General features: G+C 42.3%; 1 pseudogene; it reads right to left on the reverse strand.

Annotated features, from left to right (window-relative positions):
* Positions 1 to 8,206: 8,206 nt before the first annotated feature.
* The window catches only part of LOC128592262 (condensin complex subunit 3-like), a 36,206-nt pseudogene continuing 19,700 nt past the window's right edge, over positions 8,207 to 24,712 (reverse strand).

Here is a 24,712-nt window from a genome sequence, read left to right on the forward strand (position 1 = left end):
TAATAATGATCATATTTCTTTCCAATTTTACCTCCTGGTCTTGAAAAACAAATCTAGTTTAAATCAGAACCTAACTAAAAATAATGGATGACAAAGCTCTATATGAAGTTGACAAAGCTTTAAAGTTGACAAAGCTTAACTGATGTGAAGACATTCTTTATTCTCCTGAGGAAGAAACAGAATTAACCTTGACTGGGCATTCAATACTGAGCTTGGCACTGTGCCAGATATTCTTTTCCTGCAAAATGTATATAATCCTTCCCACAATGTTTTGAGTATTTTTATTCTCTTTTAATAGATGACAAAGCTGCATCACAGAGACTAAGTAACCTTGACAAATGTTACAGTTCCAGTATCTAGATCTAAGTTTTAAGTATTAGTTCCTATCTTCTTATGGCACGGAAAACACAGCTTCTAATCTTGAAAAAAGTCTTAGGATTTTATTGAATTGGCATATCAAACTGCTGTTGGCTCGATTGATGAAAGTACATTCAATTAGTAGTGACTAGAATTTTAAGTATCCCTGTTCCTCACTTGTTCCCTGCTAAGAAGTGATAATAATAATGATAACAATAATAATGGTTAACTTTTTTTTTTTTTTTTTGCCAGGGATTGGTTTGAACCTGCCACCTATGGTATATGGGGCTGACACCCTACTCCTCTGAGCCACAGGCACCACCCATAATGGTGAACTTTTATTGGAAGATACACCTATCAGCTATATTAAATGGATGCTTTATTTTAGTTTTTACTTCCGTCCTGGAATGCTGGCTCTTTTGACAGCCCCATTTGACAAATAAGGACACTGAAGCTTAGAGATATGTAATAACATCCACACAATCACATAGCTGGTCAGGGGTTAGGTGGAGTATATGTCTGGCTATCAAACTTTAGTCTTTAATCTTGTTATCTTTAAACACAGATATGCTGTTATATATTTATCAACCAATACTTATTTGGCAGGGGAGAGGGTATTTGTAGCACTTGTCAATTTCGATTGTATGAATATTTCCAGCATGGCTGATTTTAAGCTCTCCATGTGACATCACTGGATCACAGTATATCTAAAAATTTAACAATTGGCTCTTGCGATCCTGCCCTGACTACCTCTATACAGTGCCTGACACATGTGCTTTGTTGTGTTAGGGAAACTTACAAATTTGCTCAACGATCTGATATGTCAGAAAGACTAAAATACTGAAGAGACAAACTGTGCTCCAGTGCCACGTGGTCAGAGTTGGGTAACATTGGTGTGAACTAAGGGAGCTACTCTTGGAGTAAAAGAGGGACTTGAGCCTGGGATCTTAAATGATGAAAGACATTTAGGGAGGTATCCAGGTTCAGAGTCATGAGCAGGAAAGGGATGTTTTGGAGGCAGTGAGATCAGGCTGACATGGAAGAAGTCTACAAAGGAGCCCATTCAACATGGTATTTAGGGTCTTAAGTGGGTGAGTGGCTGAAATCTTCAGCATTCCTGGTTTGGACCGTGGAGAAGGTTCCCCCCTCAGCACTGGCCTTTTATGTTTTTCTGTAGAGTGCTCCAGGTGCTCAGATTTGTAACATCACTTGCAACCAAAATCCTTATGACAGTAGGATTGCTTTTCATGCAATGCGAATGATACACATTTGAAATTAACTTTAACCAAAAAAATTTAAAAGACTCTCAGAAAGTATTAAACCAAGTTAGTGCTATTACCTCCTGGGTGCACCATTTGAGCCACTGATGTGTAAAGAATCCATTTCCATTTGCTAGGATTCTGTGTACCCCACTGTGCTTTCCTGGCACTGAAGATTCTGTCCCCAAAACAAACAACAAGAAATGTGGAAAAGTACTCATATTGTATTTATGTGAGAAAATCCAATTATAAAACTGTATAGTAACCTAATTTTGTATAGAATGTTTACATAAAGAAAAATAAATCAGAACCATGTTTGTGCCAGAATGTGAATAATGGTGGTATTACAGTTGATATTTATTTTATTTGTGCTTTTCTGTATTTCTGATTTTTCAGCATTTAAAATCTGGTAAATATTTTTTTTAAGAAAAAAAGATTCTGCAAGTGATGTAATAGTTAAGTTATAGCAGCAGTGACTGTTCAAATAGTTTTTGTTATATAGAATAAGCAAGTCACATATGTAGTAGTATTAATATTAGCACCAGAAAATACATCCATAGAGTTAGTAGCCCTGGCCTGGAAGTTGAATTTGATGAACCAAGATGAACCAAACATGATATGCCCTGGTTGAAAAGCAAATACTCTACACGATATAAGAGATAATGCTAAAACAAAACAAAAAATTAGATTTTTAAAAAAGTGCTATCATGGTTGCAGATTTATGCTCTAGGAAAAATATATTTATTATTTAGCTTACTATTTATAATTACTAAACTATTAACTAATAACAAGTTGAATGAGAAGAGTTGTGAGTTACATGAGCCCTAGTAATCGTATGATGTGTGCCCACCATAGGAGTCAATTGCCAACTAGCAGACCACTCCTGTAAGGTGCCCCTCTGTTACTCATTGGAGATTCTGAAGGTTTTCCTTGGGTTGCTTTTCTGCAGGCTAAGGGTGAGCTAATAAATATATGGCTGTATAATCCTTGTGTATAAAATGCAGAAGTCTATGATGTAATGTTTATGGACAATGGCCATTCATTCTTTCCCTAAAATATCTTTCTTACATAGAACTTCTGATATGAAACTGTTTTTAGAGGGCTAGAGATGAACTGGACCTCACGCAGTTTGCAAAGACCTCTAATCCATCCAAGGTGATTTCACAGAACTATGCTTCATTCTGGAAGACACTAGTAGACAGCAGGGCACTTTAAGAGCCTTCTGCTCCTCTGAGGACTCCTGCCATTCTTTACTATTAAAGGCACATTGTTTGGGCTTGGTAAGAACTATCAAAACCCAAAGAATTACCACTGCACCGGAATGGACAGATGATGTCCTCCTTGAGGGCCAGGTGCCAATCACGGTACATCGTGGTATGTGTCCTAGTATTTAACCTGGTGCCTCCTCAAACACTGACTACCTGATCATTTTTTCTGTTAGGTGCCATACCTAATAGAAGGTTGCTTACCAATGCTTTTACTTCTTTAAAGAAGTATTTCCTGATAAAATCTGGATGCAAGTTTACTTACTAGTCATGTAATATTATATAGACATCCAACCTGCTTACAAATGGACCTGTTTACTCATTTGTAAAATAAGGTGGTAAAACTTAGCATTGCATGAGAGGCAAGTTGGTCTCTAGAGATGCCCTGTGGCGCTCCATCTGCCCCACATTTTTCTGAGCGATGAGGATGTGGAAAGCACACTACTCAGCAATGCAGAGGATGAGAGTGGAAGGTATGGGTAATGTCTGAATGATAAATCAGAAGACACAAAGACTGTGGCAGCTTAGAACAAGAAATTCAACAGCTAAATTCTTTCTCTAATTATAAAACTTTCACCGTCAAACCTTCTATAATGGTGTAAAGTGGTTAAGAACAAGACAAAGTTCTGTCTTGCCCTTAATAGTTTCAGGACTAGCTTAAAAGCAGCATCAGTAAGTAAGACTTGGGAAAATTAGCCCACAAGGTCATAGTGTAATATGGCTTTAACCAAAAGCTTAACTTCTGTGAGGACATCAGAGATTAAGGGCATTGTGTTTCCAGATCAAGTTAGTTAATCTCTCCAAGGACCAGGTCTTCATCTCTAAAGCAAGGATAGTCATTATAACTACAATTTATAACCATCTCCTGTGAATCCTATATACTATGTGAAGTGCTTTGCTTGATTTATCTTAGTAATCATCACAAAATCTCTAAGGAGTAAGAACTAAGATAATGCCCATTTTATAAATGAAGAAACAGAGACTTAGATTTTTTAGGTTATTTACCAAGACTACACAGCTAGCCAAGCTAGATTTGGGCAAAAATACAGCACTGTATGACCTCAAAGCCAGTCTATAAAGTACCATTCTCTATCGCTTTCCTTTCCAATGTTTAAAGCATAGGAGGCTAAGTGTGACCATACAAATCCTGGCACAGTGCCTCGAGGGCAATATTCTTCCCTTTGCTCATCCCTCTCTTCTTCCATCCTCCACAACAATGGCAGAGTTCTCACCAAGCTCTCACCCCAGGATAGTAGTGAAACTTAAAGAGTAGATTCTTCTTAGCCACAGGAGCAATCTCCATAGATTTGTCTATATAGCTTAATGTCCTTTCTAGTCCAATGTCAGTCACTGACCCCAGCCCCACTTGGTGCTGGCTGGTGCTCAGCAATGGTGGCAGTGCTCACCCCAATGCCTCTGTGCTCAGAGTTGCTGAGGAGATGTTTGAAGGGTTGGAATTTGTGTCACTCAAAATATCCCTTGCAGAAAGCTAAGACCTCTCTGCCAATAGAAAAGTAAACAAACCCAAGAGAAAATAATTCATTTGCTATTGACACATTAGTAGCATATGTGTTCTTACAGAGTGGGCTCATTTAACTCTCGGCGTATGACCCCTGTCCTTTTAAGAATTTGTGGCACTGACAACCACCCTCTTCTTCATTCCACAATTCTTTGGGCTCTTTCTTTTCAACTTGAACCCAGCAAAATGGCTCCAGCAAAGAAAGGTGGTGAGAAGGAGGGCTGTTCTGTCATCAACGAAGTGGCGACTTGAGATACACCATCAACATTCACAAGTGCATCTATGGAATGGGCTTCAAGAAGCATGCCCCTCAGACACTCAGAGAGATCCCAGAATTTGCCATGAAAGAGATGAGGACTCCGGATGTGTGCATTGATTCCAGGTTCAACAAAACTGTCTGGGCCAAAGGCATAAGGAATGTTCCATAAGGTATCCATGTGCAGTTGTCTAGAAAACGTAATGAAGATTCACCAAACAAGCTATATACTTTGGTTATCTATGTACTTGTTTCCACTTCAAAAATCCACAGTCAACATGAGAACTAACTGGTGATTGTCAGATAGATCAAATAAAGTTATGAAACCAAACAAAAATAAATAAATAAAATAAAGAATTTGTGGAACTTTCCCCCCCCTTTTTTTGGAATTAACTTATTTCAGAGAATTAACAAAGCTAGTTTGGTCAAAAGAGAGTATGGTACCCAAATGGCCAAAGCAAATGTAATTATCTGCAACTAATAAGGCCAAAATCTCAATCTTTCTCTCTCTCTCTTTCTCTCTCTCACACACACACACACACACACACACACACGCACACACACACACCTCCCACTCAACACACATAGGCTTGTTCCAAATTCTGACTCAGTAGCATTTACCACTAAGGGAAGGGAGTTTGTCTTCAGGCTGCAGTGATGCTGGAACTGGTCACTACTGGAAACACCAGCAAAACCAAACTCACTTGGTGAAATGACCTTCCTCCAAAAGCAGGAATTCTGCTTCTGCCAGTAGTCCCCAAAGTTGTTCTCTGGAATTGAACCTGGGGATAAATCAGAGTTTATAGCCCTTGGAAGACTATGGGTTCAATGACTTCTTAGTTCAGAGGTTTAAAAAAATCATGTTATTCCCAGATAAGGAAAAACAAAATCTTTTTTTTTTAAATTTTTAATTTTTTATTAAATCATAGCTGTGTGCATTAGTATGATCATGGGGCACCATACACTTGGTTCATAGACCGTTTGACACATTTTCATCACACTAGTTAACATAGCTTTCCTGGCATTTTCTTAGTTATTTTGCTGAGACCTTTACATTCCACATTTACTAAGATTCACACATACCCCTGTAAGATGGAGACTTTACCTCTTTCATGTTTACATGGATGGAGCTGGAACATATTCTTCTTAGTAAAGTGTCTCAAGAATAGAAGAAAAAGAACCCAATGTACTCACCCTTATTATGAAACTAATGTAGGACCTTCACATGAAAGCTATGACCCAGTTACAAAAATTCTATATTAAATGCATATGAGGTAAAATAAATTTTTAAAGAGATAAAAAATAAACCCAAGTTAAAAACCATAATAGACTGAGCGGCACCTGTGGCTCAGTGAGTAGGGCACCGACCCCATGTACCAAGGGTGATGAGTTCAAACCCAGTCCTGGCCAAATTGCAACAATAAAAAAATAGCCAGGCATTGTGGCAGATGCCTGTAGTCCCAGCTACTTGGGAGGCTGAGGCAAGAGAATTGCATAAACCCAGGAGTTGGAGGTTGCTGTGAACTGTGACCCCACAGCACTCTTCCAAAGGTGATAAAGTGAGACTGTGTCTCTAAAAAAATAAATAAATAAAATAAAAAAAACAAAACCATAATAGACTAAGGAAGAAAAAAACAAAATGTTATAGAATGCTTTTTGCAGTATTCAGAGATTATAGGCAGTTGAAAAAATGTTTTTCCTTATTTTCCAAATGTTTGCACTAGTAGGAATTTCTTTTAGGAGTGAAGTTTCTTTTGCTTGTTTGGACTGCTATGCAGATTGTCAAATATTGCTAAGAAAATCTGTTAACATTCACTCTACTTTTTAATTTTTTTTTATTGTTTGGGATTCATTGAGGGTACAGAGAATTAGGCTACACTGATTACATTTGTTAGATAAATTCCCTCTTATAATTTTGACCCCCCCCCACCACAAGAGGTATGCTCTACACGGTGACTGCCATCTCCCTCTCCCTTCTCCTGCTCCTCTCTCCCCACTTGTTGATTCCCAAACCCCCAACCCCAGCTTGTGTTAACTCGTCTACCGTCTTCATAAAAGAATTTAGTACATTGGATTCTTGCTTCTCCATTCTTAAGATGCTTTACTAAGAAGAATGTGCTCCACGTCAATCCATGTTAAAACAAAAGATGTAAAGTCTCCATCTTTTTTAATGGCTTAAGAATATGCATATATTGTAGCATGTTAATCCATTTCTAGACTGGTAGGCATTTAGGCTGTTTCCACATTTTGGTGATTGTAATTGAGCTTTGATAAACAGTCTAGTGCAAATGTCCTTATGATAAAAGGATTTTTTTGAGAGAAGGATTGCAGGATCAAATGGGAGGTCTAATTTGAGTTCTTTGAGAATTCTCCACACTTCCTTCCAAAAGGTCGTATACATTTGCAATCCCACCAGCAGTGTAAAAGTGTTCCTTTCTCTCCACATTCACACCAGCATCTGCAGCTGTGAGACTTAGTGATATGGGCCATTCTCACTGGGGTTAGGTGACATGTCAGGGTAGTTTTGATTTGCATTTCTCTAATGATTAGGAATGACGAGCATTTTTTCCTGTTTGTTAGCTATTTGTCTGTCTTTAGAGAAGGTTGTATTCATGGCTCTTCCCCAGTGATACATGGGATTGTTCGGTCTTTTTTGTTGATTAATTTGAGTTCTCTATAGATTCTAGTCATCAAGCTTTTGACCCATTCATAATATGCAACTATCTTTTCCCATTCTGAGGGTTGTCTGTTTGCTTTGGTTGTTGTCTCCATAGTTTTTGACCTTTAGCTTCTGGGCATTTACTTTGCTGGTGGTCCACTGTGATGGTCAGTGTTGAGAGTAGGTCTAAATAGTTCCTGTAGAGCTGGTCTTGTGGTGAATTTCCTCATTGCTTGCATATCCACAAAAGATTTTATTTCTCCATCAGTTTTGAAGCTTAGTTTAGCAGGATATAGAATTCTGGGCTGAAAATTATTTTGTTTAAGAATGTTGAAGGTGGATGCCAATGTCCTTCTGGCTTGGAAGGTTTCAGTTGAAAAGTCTGCTCTCATCCTAATGGCTCTGCCTCTATAGGTCAGTTGGTGCTTACTCCTGGCTACTTACAGAATTTTTTCTTTCATCTTGACTTTGTACAGTTTAATTACAATGTGTTTTGGAGAGGCTCTGTTTGAGTTGAGATGACCTGGGGTTCGATATCCATTTGAAAGGAGTGTGTTGAGGTCTTAAGGAAAACTTGGTAAGTTTTCATTTATGATGGTCTCCAGGAGGGCTTCCATTCCTTTGGGACAATCTTCTTTCCCTTCAGGAATCCCTATTATTTGTATATTTGAACACTTCATAGAGTCTTATAATTCTCTAAGTGCCCGCTCTGCTTTCTCTCTCTTCTTTTCTGCCTCTTTAACTACCTGGGTTAACTTGAAAACTTTATGCTCTAGCTCTAAGGTTCTTTCTTCTCCATGGTCTAACCTATTTTTTTTTTGACAAAAGGATGACTTTATTAAAGTAAAGAACTAAACATAATTTTAAAGGCCTCCACCCCCATGATTTCTCCTAATTTATAATTTCATTGAGAAATTGTGCAAGTTTAAGTTTACTTTTTTCTAGTGCTGCTATTTTGGCTTATCTTGATAATTCCTTCATTTCTAATTCTCATTCTGGAACTTCATGATGACATTCAGAGTCAGCCTCAGCAGGCTGATTTCTCCTGTTCATCCTTGTTGAAGCTGTCACTTTTCAATGTTAGTCTTTGGCTTAGTGGATCTTGATGGTTGTGTTGGTTTTACACCTTGAGAGGAGTCATACATACTTCATTCTTATCATCTTCATTTTGAAATATAGTTATAGTCATGTTAGTATCCTATGTTGCTACATGTTGTTCACCAAATTCGTTATTTCCTTTTTCTAACTGAACCTTTGATTTTTCCCAAAGCTTTCAGACATGTCCTACTTTTCACTTGCTCCAGAATCTCATTCATAGAACCAGAAGATTTTTTGTAAGATTGCTAATGAGTTCTAAAGAACTCAAGGCTTTTGTATAGATGCGAATTTCTGGTAGGCATGGACTTACTAAGATCTCACAGCAAATTTTTATAGCCCAATTGTCATGTACTGTTAAGGCCTAATAATCTGGGGGATTCTTGGCCTGAGGATTTAATGCACTTGGTCATGTAAAATCTATAAGTAACTCAGTAACATTTGTGATATCTATTTCAGGAAAAAGAGAAGAAACAGGCACATTTACAAGTGTTTGCAGAGTGGGAAGAAAGGCTTCTTCAAAGCATTTCTAATTAGTCCTGCTTGCATAGGCAAACATGGGGAAAAACATGCCCAGGCAATATTGAAGTTGAACATCCTCTTCAGCCACAGGATTTTATCATAACAAAATCAGATGATAAAGAACCCTGCTGCTGACCTAAAGCCCAGAGAACATTAGCTTGGCTAATCCTTCTGCAGTTCCTGTCCTAATTTCAGATACCTCACTATCTAAGAAATCAGAAAGGAGTTTCAGAACATTCTTAGCTGTAGCAGTCTCTTCAAATTCTTTTGACTCTTGCTCACCATCACCATTCATTTCTGTAGCTTCACATGGAAGAGCATTGATTTTTTTTTTTTTTAGTTTTAAATGGTTCCATCCCAAACATCATCTGTTGGTCCAAGATTGCCTTTAAAGCATTAATTTTTATTGTGATATCATAAATTTGCAAAACCTGTAGTAGCAGCCCAAAGTGTTTACTTGCAAAATCCTGATTCTGCAGTCCACAATATCCCAAACATAAAACAGCCAAATTTCTCACTAAGGGATGAACATTTGTTATTCCAGGAAGAATCAAAGATTCAATGATCCCATTCATGGTTGCACCGGTTATCTGTTGAAATTGACATCTGCTTCATCAGTTCATAGCATAAAACAAAACACTTCTGCAGTATTTCACATCATTCTTTTCAATGTGTACTTTTTTGTGTGTGTGCTTCACATAGTTTTAATGATGAGTAGTTTATATATATATATATTAAATTATACCTGTGTACATTAATGCGATCATGGGGCACCATACACTGGTTATATAGACCGTTTGACACATTTTCATCACAGTGGTTAACATAGCCCTCCTGGCATTTTCTTTTTCTTTTTCTTTTTTTTTTTGTAGAGACAGAGTCTCATTGTACCGCCCTCGGGTAGAGTGCCGTGGCGTCACACGGCTCACAGCAACCTCTAACTTTTGGGCTTACGTGATTCTCTTGCCTCAGACTCCCAAGCAGCTGGGACTACAGGCGCCCGCCACAACGCCCGGCTATTTTTTTGTTGCAGTTTGGCCGGGGCTGGGTGTAATCCCACCAATCACCCTCCCTCTACCAACGTCCCCCTTCCCTTCCCTCCCTTTCCCCCTTCCCCCTTTTCTTAAGTTATAACTGGGTTATATCTTTCATGTGAAAATTAGTTTCATAGTAGGGCTGAGTATATTGGGTACGTTTTCTTCCATTCTTGAGATACTTTACTAAGAAGAATATGTTCCAGCTCCATCCATGTAAACATGAAAGAGGTTAAGTCTCCATCTTTCTGTAAGGCTATATAATATTCCATGGTGTACATATACCACAATTTATTAATCCATTCATGGATTGATGGGCACTTGGGCTTTTTCCATGAATTAGCAATTATGAATTGGGCTGCAATAAACATTCTGGTACAAATATCTTTGTTATAACGTGATTTTTGGTCTTCTGGGTATATGCCTAGCAGAGGAATTATAGAATTGAGTGGAAGATCTATTTTTAAATCTCTAAGTGTTCTCCAAACATCTTTCCAAAAGGAATGTACTGATTTGCATTCCCACCGGCAGTGTAGAAGTGTTCCCTTTTCTCCACATCCATGCCAACATCTCTGGTCTTGGGATTTTGTGATAGGGGCTAATCTTACTGGAGTTAGATGATATCTCAAAGTAGTTTTGATTTGCATTTCTCTGATGATTAAAGATGATGAGCAGTTATTCATATGTCTGTAGGCCGTGCGCCTGTCTTCTTCAGAGAAGTTTCTCTTCAAGTGCCTTGCCCAGCCTGCGATGGGATTGCTTGTTCTTTTCTTGATTATACGTTTGAGTTCTCTGTGGATTCTGGTTATTAAACCTTTGTTGGAGACATAACCTGCAAATATCTTCTCCCATTCTGAGGGCTGTTTGCTTGCTTTACTTACTGTGTTCTTGGCTGTGCAGAAGACAAGCCAATTAAAAACATTCCGTGGGGAAAAGATTCCCTATTTAACAAATGGTGCTGGGTGAACTGGCTGGCAACCTGTAGAAGATTGAAACTGGACCCACACCTTTCACCATTAACTAAGATAGACTCTCACTGGATTAAAGATTTAAACTTAAGACATGAAACTATAAAAATACTAGAAGACAGTGCAGGAAAACCCTTGAAGCTATCAGTCTGGGCGAGAATTTTATGAGGACGACCCCCCAGGCAATTGAAGCAGCTTCAGAAATATACTCCTCGGCTAATATTTTAAGCTATTTTATTACAAGTCCATGCTCATTCATGTACATATTTCTGTATGGACAATTCAGAACGTCCTTTCTTAAGGTTTTCACACCCTATAAAGTTACTGGTGATGTAAATTCTGGAAGTCGGGATACACGTGGTTCTGCATATGGGGTGAATCAGGGAGGAGGATGTGTTATGAAAAAGGCATGAAATGTGCCCCTAGTGATATATATGTGTAATATCATCTAGCTTACTTGTTTTTTTCAAAGTTGATTCAATGTATGCATTTGAAAACAAAAAAGACAAAAACAGGTAACAACAGCAAAAAAGGCTATCAATGTGGAAATGTGCTTTTGCAAAGAAAGGACTGAACACAGAAATGGTTTTGTGTGGGGACGAAAGGCCCACACCTGGCTCAGGCCTTTTAGAGGGACCCACCTGTGCTACTGTTAGGAAAAGGAGAGAAGATCTCAGAGGAAAGTTCAAGTGCTACAATCATGAGTCAGAAAACACAGTAGGATAGGGCAGTACCTGTGGCTCAAAGGAGTGGGGCGCCGGCCCCATACTTGGAAGGTGACAGGTTGAAACCCAGCCCTGGCCAAAAAAGCAAAAAGAAAGAAAGAAAATACAGTAGGACAAGTGGTCCCCTAGGGCAATTTGGGGACCACAGCCAGGTCACTCTCTGAGTCCCTATGTAGTTTGGTTCACAGGACTTTGTTACCCTACTTGAGATAATCAGCACAGGCCAGCAGGACCTCAAGTCCCCATTGTTCTTTGTGAACAGACCATTTCTGTGTTCAGTCCTTTCTTTGAAAAAGCACATTTCCACATTGATAGCCTTTTTTGTTGTTACCTGTTTTTGTCTTTTTTGTTTTCAAATGCATACATTGAATCAACTTTGAAAAAAACAAGTAAGTTAGATGATGTTACACATATATTTCCTCACTAGGGGCACGTTTCATGCTTTTTTCATAACACATCCTCCTCCCTGATTCACCCCATATGCAGAACCACGTGTATCCCGACTTCCAGACTTAACCAGGCGACATCAGTGTGGGGTGCCCATGTACGATGTGTGCGTCTGTGCCCTGCACACAGCCCAGAGACTCCTGTGTGGCTGTTGTGTGACCTTGGTAGTTCCCTTAAGGCCCCTTTCCATTGACTGTTTCTCGTTAACTACAAATGCTACTGTGCACCAGGCTGCCTGCACCAGGTGTGCACAGCCCCAGCTTTACAGGGAAGACCCAAAACAGCAAAATACCCAGGACTCAGCTTTCTGGAGTGAGATGTATTTATACTGATTTGGAAGAAACAGGAGTGAGGTGACTAAGAACCCCTTCGCCCTGCCACCCACAGCCATGGAAGAAAAAGCAGAGAAGGGCAGTGAGGGGACAAGTGCCCAAGAGCCATGGTCCAGGCTCAATGGTTGTTCCAGCTGGTTGGGGCAGCGGGGGAGACCAGGCTGTGCTCAGCTGGCTGCACTGTGGCTAGGAGGTCTCTGCAGGCTGCATCCTGCTTGTGTGGCTCCCCACCCAGCTGGGAGTCCAGGCATGGGCAACCTCCCACAGCGTGTTTCAGGATCCCGGGAGGTCAGGACCTTCTTGCTCTCCAAGGAGACATTTGAAGTGGACTGTCAGGTATTTTGAAATGTGGCCTACATTCTCCTTAACCTGGTCAGTGTGCCGTACAACAGATATTAGGGTTTCTTCATCCTGTGTAAACATTTGTTCCCTGTGTAAACATTTGTAACTCCCCATCCCTCCCTGTGCTGCCCACCCCATGTCACAGACTTTCTATGAGGTCAGTTCTTCAGAGGCAACACATCAGTGACAGCATGCAGCATCTGCCTGCCAGGAGGGGGATGTTAGCTTTGCACATATACCTGAACTTCACCTTGTGCGAATACATGTACACACAATAAAATATACAATTTCAATCTCTTTATTTAAAATCCAATAAGAAATAAAAGAAGGAAGCATGGCTGATCACCCCACACTCGCCTCCTGCTCTCTGCCTCAAGTCCCCTGGCTGGTCGCAGGCACCACCTTGTTCCGGCGGTGGCGGTTCTTTCGGGCCGGCGGGAGGCAGAACATTTTCCGAAAGAAGTTCACAATCCTCCTAGCGCACTCCCACCGGCCCTGGCCCGCTTCAGTGGGTTCATCCTCCACTACCTGCCCAGCTGGAAGGGAGGGGTCATGGCTGGTTCTTCCCTCAGCTCCCGTGTCTCCTGCCGGGCCTCCCATAAGGTGGCTGGTGCCGGAGGGAGAGGACATGGGGCCAGCCTGGGGGGCACAAGTGGGCCTGAGTATCCTTGGGGTGGAGGTGTCTGGTGGGGTGGCAGCCTCAAATGGGGTGATGGTCTCCTGTGGGGTGGCAGTCTCTGGTGGGGTGGCGGCATCCAGTGGGGTGTGGGTCTTCAGTGGGGTGGTGGCCTCCATTGGGTTGTCAGTCTCCAGAGGGGTGGCGTCCACCAGTTGGGTGGCAGCCTCCACTGGGCTGGCTGCCTCCAGTGGGGTGACTGCCTCCAGTGGGGTGGTGGCCTCCAGTGGGGTGGCGGTCTCCAGTGGGGTGGCAGCCTCCAGTGGGGTGACTGCCTCCAGTGGGGTGGTGGCCTCTGGTGGAGTGACTGCCTCCAGTGGGGTGGTGGCCTCCAGTGGGGTGGCAGCCTCCAGTTGGGTGACTGCCTCCAGTGGGGTGACTGCCTCCAGTGGGGTGGCGGCCTCTGGTGGCATGTCTGTGGCTGCCGTGCATGGCCTCATCCACTCTTGCCCAGACTGGATCCAGGGGTCTTCCATCATCTGCCTGATAGTGGGTCTCTTGCTGGGGTCAAGGGTTAGGATTTTTTGGATGAAGCATTTTAATTTGGGGCTAGTGAAACCAGGTGTAGCATATGTGCCTCTTGAGATTGATGTTTTTAGTTCATCGAGGTCCCTTCCCTTAAATGGGAAGGTCCCGGCTGCCATTACATAGAGGATGACCCCAAGGCTCCAAATTTCTGCCTCTGGCCCTTTGTAGTTCTGGCCCAGGTAAACCTCAGGGGCCAAGTAAGGGGGGGTCCCACAAAAGGTTCTGAACGTCTTACCTTGGCTGAAAGTTGCGGCCATGCCAAAGTCAGCCAGTTTGACATTGTTTTGGGAATCGAATAAAACATTTTCAAGCTTCAGGTCCCTGTGCACGATGCCCTTTTGGTGGAGGTACTCCGTGGCTTTCAGTAGCTGCAAGAATATGGCTCGGGCCTCCCCCTCCTCCATCTGGCCATATGCGTCTATTCTCTCACCCAGGTTACCACAGGCTGCAAGTTCCATAATCAGGTACATATTTTCCTTACCCTGTCTGACCTCCAGCAGCTTGATGATGTGGGGATGGTCCAGTCTCTTCATGATGTCGGGCTCCGCAGACACAGACATGAGGCCAGCAATACGGCATTTGTTGATGATCTTCACCGCCACCAAAGTGCCAGTTCCACAGTGACGGGCCAGCTTCACTTCAGCGATGCTGCCCTCACCAATGGTCTGTAAGAACTCATAGTCCCGGAGGACCTCCCTGTCCAGGAACAAGGAGGACACCCCAGGCGCCATGGGGAGCCTGACTACACTAACACTATGCTAGATAAGCTACACTAAATAACTAATCAACAACAACAACAACAACTAATACTCACTATGCTACAAACACTAATAAACTATAGTAACTGGGGCACTAAATATACTGACACTAATGAAAGCTAACTAGGATAAAAAAAAATATGTGAACTTATACTAAGAAAACAAATAACACTACGCTAAGAATTCTATGTACACTATGCTAAACTACTCACTGGGATAACTGCAAGCACTACGATCAAGGAAACACGCTATCTGAGGTCAAGTCTGCAGGTCACCAAAAGAGCTTCCTGGGCTGTAACGACCAAAGACCCAGGCCCAGACACGGCCTTATATAGGTGTCAGCCTCAATGGCTCTCTATGAGGTCAGAGGCAGGGGGAAATGGACCAATCAGGGCTGGGGATAATACTGGGTGGGTTTTTTTCCTTACATGGGTGCAAAAACATTGAGGTTTTGGCCTCAAGGCTCTCTATGAGGTCAGAGGCAGGGGGAAACGGACCAATCAGGGCTGGGGATAACACAGGGTGGTTTTCTTTTTCCTTATATGGGGGCAAAAACATTTTCTTCTTGAAAGAAAACAAGTGCTTCTCATTTACATGGGTTATAGAGATTGATATTTGGTTTATTAGAAATTAAAACCTGTACAACATTTCCATAGCCTTCTCACTTTTAGTTTTAAAACCTATAATAACTTTTGGCTTTTAGAGACCTCATTATGCCTCTATGGGAAGTATCCAATTCCTTCTACTTTAAATTTGAATTACTGTTGGAGGGATGCTACAAATAGCTGCTAGTATGATACTATACATGATACTACACACTAGTGTATAGAAATATTCTGGGGTATATGCTACCCAATAATGTCCCTAATTAACACCTAGTGAGCTGCTAGGAAGATGACTCTCACCATAATTTTCCCCCATTGTTTTCCACATGATTTTCCATGATTTCCGTGGGCTGAAATATTCAATGTCATGGGGGGAAAAAAAGATCTGTCTACCAAGAGTCCAATATCCAAGAAACTGTGCTTCAAAAATGAGGAAGAAATTAAGACATTGTCAGATAGCTAAAATGTGAGTACCAGCAGCCCTACCCTGCAATGGAAGGAGTCCTTCTGGTTGAAAAGAAAGGACACTAGAAAGGAACTCTAAGCCTGATGAAGAAATAAAGATGTCTGGTAAAGGCATGGAAGACATGGAAGCATGTGGTTGCAGCGATGGGATCCCCTTAGACCCAGTTGGTGATTCCATCCTGGATTCCCTTGAACTGTTTGATTTCTAGGTAGGAGTTTTGACCTGGGCATGGAGGTGGTCCCCTAAGACCTGACCAGCTGTCCAAATCTCTTTCTCTCATCTACACACATCAATGTGAGAGTAATGACACAGGACAGGTGGTGCCATGACCTGCCACCTTAGCGCTGGCGTTGTTGATGCTTCACTGCCAGGAGGAACCAGCTTGCTGGAATGGCCGGACACCCACGAGGGAGACACTGGAGGCTCCCTGTCTCCTCCCCATGCATTTCTGACTGGTGAGTTTCATGTTCAAGGCCTCAGAGTTCATTGGACAGCTGGCTGTAACTAAAGAAGACCCACCCTAAAAGTCAACATTGAGTTCTGGAAAAACAACCCCCTGCCACTATCTAAACCCCTGAGCAGAGAGCCCGAGGACAGACCTCCCAGAGGGAGCATGAGAGCTTGTTCCCCTCCTGGGTTCTCTCTGCCAGGAGGTTTGTTTTTTTGTAAGTTGTAAGTTTTGTTTCTGTGAATAAATCCTGTCTTACTACTGATGCTGTGGTCCGTGTATTCATTCTTGGATCCCCGAGACCAAGAACCTGAAACACAGGGATCAGATTTGGCAAGACACCCAGGACAGAAGATGAAGTTCTGGTATCATATTTGGTGGCCTGTACGGGGACAGCAGATGGAAAGAAGACATCTGTGGTACGTAATGGGACCACTTACCTCCATCCTGTTTTTCTCTGTAGCTATGCTACTGGAGATTAATAAATTCAATGCCCACCAGCCTGTAAATGTGAATAGTGTAAATGCTGAACTCCAGGTCAGGGGCAGGAGGCTGTTGGGAAACAAACTTTCTAATTCCCCTGGGCTTCAGAAAGGAGAGAAAGGGACTGTTGGTGAATTTTGAACCTATTCTTTCTTTATTCCTTTTCCCTGGTTGAGATCTGAGCAAGGAGGTAGCACCCAGAGGCCCTGGGGTCCCCAGCAATGGTTCTGACCCCAGGACTTGGGAGTGCCTTTGAAAACTCGTGCTCTCCCAGCTTTTACTATCTTCTCTTCTCGTCCATGGTTCCTAATTTTTTCTATGTATCTCGGTAGACCTCTTCTACTTCTCTTCCTCTCTTTGATAGTATATATGCTTTGTTTGGATGTAGGTAAGAATTGTGTATATATTTAGTTAATTTTGCAAGGGTATTTTGGAATTTTTTTTCTACAACTGTGTATTAGATGTTTTCAGAGGGCTTCAAATTTTGTAGGTGGGTTGAGAGTTATTACTTTTCATTGGTGTTTTTATGTCACTAAAAAAAAAAAAGGCTGACTTTGTTAAAGAGAAGTCAGCGCCATATGAGGGGTGAAATGACTCCCCTCCACAGTGTGTCTGGGCAACGGGAGGCCTGTGAAAAAAGCCCAGGATGACTCCCCAAGGTGGGAATGGCCCTGAACCTTGGCTACCACTCAGTCTCTTGAAAATAAAGAACAATGAGAATGATGCTGGGTATTTGATTTTTTCTGATATGGGGAAGTTTAAGATATTCTTAGGTTTCTCTAGGACTTCAGCTAAGTGAAACTAATTGTGATTCAAAAAGATTCAAAGTGTCTCAACACAGATTTGTAGCTAAATTTCAATATTGTTGTGTTGGTAAACTTTAAAAAAGACAGAGGAGGTTGAAAAAACATAGCACTTAACACCAAGACCTGGTCATGCTGGAAAGCCTACTTGTTTTTTTTTTTTTTTTTTGTTAAGGGGAATTTAGAAAAAGCTTGGACAGATTCTATAGAGCTAACTGTGCAAACACCGCACAGCCATTTTCTTCAGGACGGGGCTTATTTCCACATTGACTGATACTCTGAGGCTTGTGGAGAGAAGGGGCAGAAAGGGGCAGAATATATGCATCGGGTGGGACCAGGCTCCCTGATACCTGCTTTCTCAGAGCTGTGCTGTGGGCATGTTATCAGCACAGGAGAGCCAGCGGGCACTAAGTGCTGCCCTGGTAAGGGTGGCTAATTCCAGACAAGTGCAAGGGCTGAGGAGGCCACTCTCCTCAGGGATTCTTCCCCAAAATTGGAAGGACACTTCCTTTTGTTTGGTCAGAAGGCTCCGTGGGTTGGTCAGAGGATGCTCTGACGACTCAGGAATATGGGGTGGGATTGATTAACACACTGGATGTTTGTTCTTTCTCACGGATGGGTAACATATTCTCTCGCCAAGAGAACACCCTGCTGGGCTATTCTGGAGCACTGGGGGAAGTTTGATCCCCAGATGCTGATAAAAGGAGGTATGGTTTTCTTCTGTACCCAGGCCTGGCCTCAGTATCAACTCCCACTGGTGAACAATGGCCCCCAGAGGGTACCCTTAATTATAATACCATTTTTTTCAGTTAGATACTTTTTGTAAACAGGAGGAGAAGTGGTCTGAGGTGCCCTATGTGCGAGCTTTCTTTTCCCTCAGTGACAACCCCTAACTGTGTAGCAGATAGATTCTGCTCTTACCTGCAGTGACTTTCCCACGTGGTCAGGGATTCTCGAGGGAGATGCTGTCACCATCTAGTTCAAACCCTCCATCTACTTCTCCCACACCTTCCTCCATGTGTGCAGAAAACCCCAGGAGAGAGGCTGTCCCAAGAGTTTATTCTGATCCTACTGCGACCCCCAGAAGGCAACCATATCCTTCTCCGTGTCCCTTGGTTGAGACTGCAAGTGGGGAAGGGGCCATGCATGAGTATACACTCCTTTTTCTCTAGCAGATTTAATGCAAATTAAAGGTGATTTAGGAAAATTTTCTGATGACCCTGATAAGTACATAGATATTCTCCAAGAGTCAGGACAACGCACTTGGAGAGCTATAATGTTACTACTAGGTCAAACTTTAACATTTAATGAGAAAAAAAATGAAGTCCTGGATGAAGCTAGGAAGTGGGGTGGTTTGTGGTTCCTGTCCAATCCTGATGGCAGTATGTCTCCTGGGCAAAGTGACAGATACCCCACGGGAAGACGGACAGTTCCCTTTGAGGAGCCTGACTGGGACCCTGAGAAAGGTGACTGGTGGTGTAAACATTTTCTAATGTGTATCCTAGAAGGTTTACGTCAGTTCAAGAAAGAGCCTGTGAATTATTCCTAGTGGTCTACTATTTGCCAGGAGCAATACGAGACTCCTTCAGCCTTTCTTGAGAGGCTTAGGGAGGCAATGAGAAAACACACCCAATTGACACCCGACTCCATAGAGGGTTAAATTATTTTAAAAGACAGATTGATCACTCAAGCAGCCCCAGACATTCAAAGAAAACTGCAGAAATTGGCTCTAGGCCCAGAACATAACCTGGAGAATCTTCGTAAAACAGCCACTATGGTCTTTTATAACCAAGATCAGGAGAAAAAGGAGGAAAAAGACAGAAGGGATCAAAAAAGAATTACGACCCTAATAATGGCACTCCGACAAACGAGCACCTTTCAGGGACAGGGGGAAGCCAGAGGTGCTAGGGACAAGTGCTTCCAATGTGGTCTGTCTGGTCACTTCAGAAAGGACTGCCCCCAGCAGTACCATCAGCTGGGCAAGCCACCTGCCCCTGTCCAGAATGTAAAGATGACCACTGGAGGATGGCCTGTCCCCAGAGGTGAAGGCCTCCTGGGATACTGATCCCATCCATGCCCAAACTGGGCTGAGGGTTCCCAGGGCAGAGTTTCATGGCTCCAGCTTGTGACATCACAGTCAAGAGCCTTAGGTTTCCCTTATAGTGGAGGGCTAGGAGACAGAATTTCTTCTGGACACTGGAACAACCTTTTCCATGCTTCTCTCTAACACTGATCTTTTATCCCCTAAATGCGTAACTATGCAGGCAGTGTCTGGAAAGCCAGTTACCAAATTTTTCTCTTAGCCGTTAAGCTCCAATTGGGATGACTGGCTGTTCTCTCAAGCCTTCCTAATCATGCCTGAAAGTCGTGCTCTCCCCGTGTTTGGGGAGAGACATACTAAGTATAGCAGGAACAACCATTTATATGAATAGGGGACAGGAACCTCTATTATGTCTTCCCTCATTAGAGAAAGAAATTAACCCAGGAGTGTGGGCTACTGAGGGACAGGTGGGAAGAGCAAGATATGCTCAACCAGTCCAAATTAAGTGGAAGAATCCCGCCATCTATCCCAATCAAAAACAACATCCTCCAAAAACAGATGTTAATAATGGACTAATTCCCATAATACAGAATCTAAAGCAACAGAAGTTATTAATACCATACAATAGTCCATGTAATACTCCTATTTTAAGAGTGCCCAAACCAAATGGAACCTAAAGGCTAATCTAAGATCTCCACATTATAAATGAAACGGTCATTCCTCTCCATCCTGTAGTTCCCAATCCCTATACCTTATTGTCTCATATCACAGCCTTAGACTTAAAAGATGCTTCTTTTGCATTCCACTTCATGAAAATTCCCAATACCTTTTTGCTTTTGAAGACCCCTGTAACTCCAATACCCAGCTTACTTGGACTGTGTTACCCCAGGATGTAGGGACAGCCCTCACTTGTTCAGACAAGCCTTAGCCAAAGACTTGAGTCATTTTTCACATCCTACAGCGACTCTTATTCAGTATGTAGATGACATACATTGGGAACATCAGATGCAGAGGAAGGCCACAAAGCTACATGGGCTCTCTTAAACTTTCTAGCTGATTGTGTGTACAAAGTTTCCAAAGCTAAAGCCCAGTTATGTGTCCCTTAAGTTCACTAGTTGGGTCTCCACGTTTCACAGGGCAAGAGAGCCTTGGGCAAAGAAAAAATCGAACCAATATTGGCTCACCCAAAACCTCGAACTCTCAGACACCTTTGAGGCTTCTTAGGAATTACAGGCTTTGGCAGACTCTGGATTCTTGGATATAGTGAAATACCTAAACCACTCTACTCTTTAATTAAAGATGCTCAAACAGAGGGCCTAGTCACTTTAGAATGGGAACCAGAAGCAGATAAGGCATTCCAACAGTTAAAAAATGCTCTTTTTCAGGCCCCTGCTTTGAGTCTTCCCACTGGACAACAGTTTAATCTGTATATTACAGAATAAACTGGAATTGCCCTGGGAGTTTTGGCCCAATACCGGGGTCCACTTCTACAACTTGCAGCATATGTTAGTAAAGAAATTGATGCTGTGGCAACGGATGACCACACTGTCTATGAGTTGTAGCAGCTGTAGCCCTCTTAACCCCAGAGACAACCATACTATCTTTAGAGAAAGACCTACCTATTTACACTTCTTATGACCCTACTGGACTTTTAAATTCCAAGAGCAGTCTCAGGCTGTCAGAGAACCACCTTCTTAAATGTCAAGCCTTATTAAGTGAAGGACCAGTGCTGCAATTACACACCCGTGCTACTTTGAATCCTGCCACTTTCTTCCCTGGGTCCCATGAGGAGATAGGGCATAATGCCAATAGATTATAGCACAGACCTATGCAGCTAGAGAAGACTCACCTGAAACTGCCCTATCTAATCCTGAGATGGTTTTATATACAGATGGAAGTTCTTTCATAGAACATGGAACTCAAAAAGCAGGCTATGCTGTAGTTACTCAGTATGCTGTAATGGAGAGTGGGTCTCTCCCTCCAGGAACTAGTGTGCAATTAGCTCAGTTAATAGCCTTAACCCATGCTTTAGAAATTGGGAGAAACAAAAAGGTCAATATATACACTGACTCAAAATATGCCTTCCTTGTTCTACAGGACTATGCTGCTATTTGGAAGGAAAGACAATATCTCACTTTCAATGGCTCTCCCATAAAATATCATCATGAAATTGACAGGTTGTTACAAGCCATTCATGATCCCCAAGAAGTAGCAGTTATTCATTGTAAGGGACATCAAAAGACCTTAGATGAGATTTCTGAAGGTAACCAACTTGCTGATAAAGAGGTCAAAATAGCAGCACAGAAAGGAATAATTCCCCCTGTGGCTCCCCTTATTTGGGAGGGATCACTTGAGAATCATGCACCTCAATATACCAAAAAGGAGAAGGAGTGGACTTTATCCAGAGACTATTCACTACATCCATCAGGCTGGTTACAATATACAAGTGGACTTTTGTTATTACCTGCTGCAAGCCAATGGAAAATACTTAAAACTTTACATCAGTCTTTTCATTTTGGCATCCAATGTACCTATCAAATGGCTAAGGCTCTCTTTAACGACAAAACCCCAGTGGAAGCCATAAAACAGAAAACAAGGACTTGCGAGATATGTCAGAGAAATAATCATTTAAATCACCATTTAGCTCCCCCAGGTATAGAGACATGGTAGATACCCAGGTAAAGATTAGCAAATCGGTTTCACTCACCTCCCTAAAGAACATGGTATACAATATTTACTGGTATTTATGGATACTTTTACTAATCGGGTTGAAGCATTCCCTTGTAGGACAGAAAAGGCCCAGGAAGTTGTAAAGGCTTTAGTACATGAGATTATCCCCAGGTTTGGACATTTTTGAAATTTGCAAAGTGATAATGGGCCGGCCTTCAAGGCAGCTGTGACAAAGGGAATATCTAAAGCTCTGGGCATAAAATATCATCTACACTGCTCTTGGAGGCCCCAATCCTCTGAAAAGGCAGAAAAAATGAATGATAAAATCAAAGGACAGTTACGAAAGCCAACTAAAGAAACTCATCTCCCTTGGACTAAATTACTTTCCATTGTTCTCCTTAGGGGAATAAGAAATTTCCCTGAGAAACTAAGTTCCAGCCCATTCAAATTATTATACAGAAGACCCTTTTTAACTAAGGTTTATTAGATCTGGAAACTACAGAAATAGTGAAACATATCACTTCTTTAGCTAAATTTCAACAAATCCTTCAAAATCTCCCAACTACATTTTCACATTCAACACTGAAGGAACTTTTCTCTTCTGGGGATCTAGTCATGATCAAAACTCTTCCCTCTAATTCACCTTTCTTAACCCCAACTTGGGAAGGCCCCTTTCCTGTTATCTTGTCTTCTTCACAGATGTTAAAGTTATGGGGGTGGATTCCTGGATACATCCTTCACGAGTAAAATCCTGGAATCCTCCACCTTGTATGGAAGCAGACTATGAAGAGAGTCCACCTACACTTGTGAGCCTAAGGAATGTTTGAAGTTATTATTTAGAACACAGCAAGAAAAATGTGAATATAGTTTTCTTTTAGTGTGACTGAATTAGTGCTTCTAACCTGACACTGTCCCACCTTTGCCTAGTACTGATTATACTAATCAGATTTATATTTTTTAGAAATGTCATCAAGCCACACACAATAAAGATGGTTCCAGTCTAAGACCTGATTCTATCATGGACCCCTGTACTGGTCTCCCTCTGGAAAAATCCTAACTGCCCTTTCTATCATCACCTGAGTCAGCAGGAAGCAGTTAGATCAAGTCTTGGCCCTTTTTCCTAACAGCAGTTAGAGTTTCCACCCAGAGAGAGAGAATTGATGCAGGACAGCTGGTGCCATGACCTGCCACCTTAGCCCTGGCGGTGCTGATGCTGCAATGGCAGGAGGAACCAGCTTGATGGAAGGGCCGGACACCTATAGGGGAGACACTGGAGCCTTGCTGTCTCCTCCCCCTGCACTTGTGACTGGTGAATTTCATGTAAGTTTCCAAGGCCTGAGAGGTCATTGGACACCTGTCTGTAACTGACAAAGACCCATGCCCTAAAAATCAACACTGAGTGCTGGCAAAACAACCCCCTGCCACTACTCAGGGTTTATAAACCCCTGAGCAGAGAGCCCGAGGGCAGACCTCCCAGAGGGGGCAGGAGAGCTTGTTCCCCTCCTGGATTCTGTCTGCCAGGAGCTTTTTGTTGTTGTTGTTGTTGTTGTTGTTGTTGTGTTGGGTAAGTTGTAAGTTTTGCTTCTGTGAATAAACCCTGTCTTACTACTGATGCTGTGGTCCATGGATTCATTCTTCAAATCAAAGAGACCAAGAAGCTGAAACACCGGTATCAGTGAGGCACCTCATTCCAGGTCAAATCAAAAACAACAGCCAGGTATTCACATTCCTCTGTGAATTTCCCTAACTTTTCTTTACACATCTTGAGATGGCCCATTGAAAACACACCATGAACCCTCACGGGCTGTCCCGTGGGTGCTGATACCTTCTGCAAAGGACATAGAAAAGGGAAGTTAGGATCCAGAAAGGGGGCCAAAGACAAGGGGTGGGATCCTATGCTGGTGGGGCTGAGCCTCCTCTGGGGCTGAAGCAACAGCCACAGTCCTGATCACTGCCTCAAAGTCAAGGCCTGTTCAAAGTCAAAGAGGTATTCAGATCTCTCCCTATCCCTTTAAGCCAACACTTTTCCACACAAGAGTCACAATATTGGGTTTTATCCCTCAGGCCCCAGCAGCAGGAAATATCAGGACACACATTTTCCTGAAGACTTCCTCTTATGTTTAATCCTAGGAGTTTTGTCAACTTAGCTCTTATCATTTAAGTCTTCAATTCAATGTGACTTAGTTTTTCTGTATGGTATTAGAATGTCAGTGTCCAGTGAGAACAGCTCACATCACAAAGTCCCAAAGCTGCAGATGCTGACACAGATGGGGAGAGAAGGAAACACTTTTACACTGTTGGTGGGGCTGCAAACTAGTACAGTCTCTATGAAAAGAAGTATGGGGAATCCTCAAAGAACTCAAACTAGATCCTACAATCCCATTATTAGCCATCTACCCCAACAAAAAATATTTTATCATAACAATATTTTCATTAGATGGTTTATCACAGCTC

This window comes from Nycticebus coucang, chromosome 8 (genome assembly GCF_027406575.1).
Source record: "Nycticebus coucang isolate mNycCou1 chromosome 8, mNycCou1.pri, whole genome shotgun sequence".
Classification (NCBI taxonomy): Eukaryota; Metazoa; Chordata; class Mammalia; order Primates; family Lorisidae; genus Nycticebus; species Nycticebus coucang.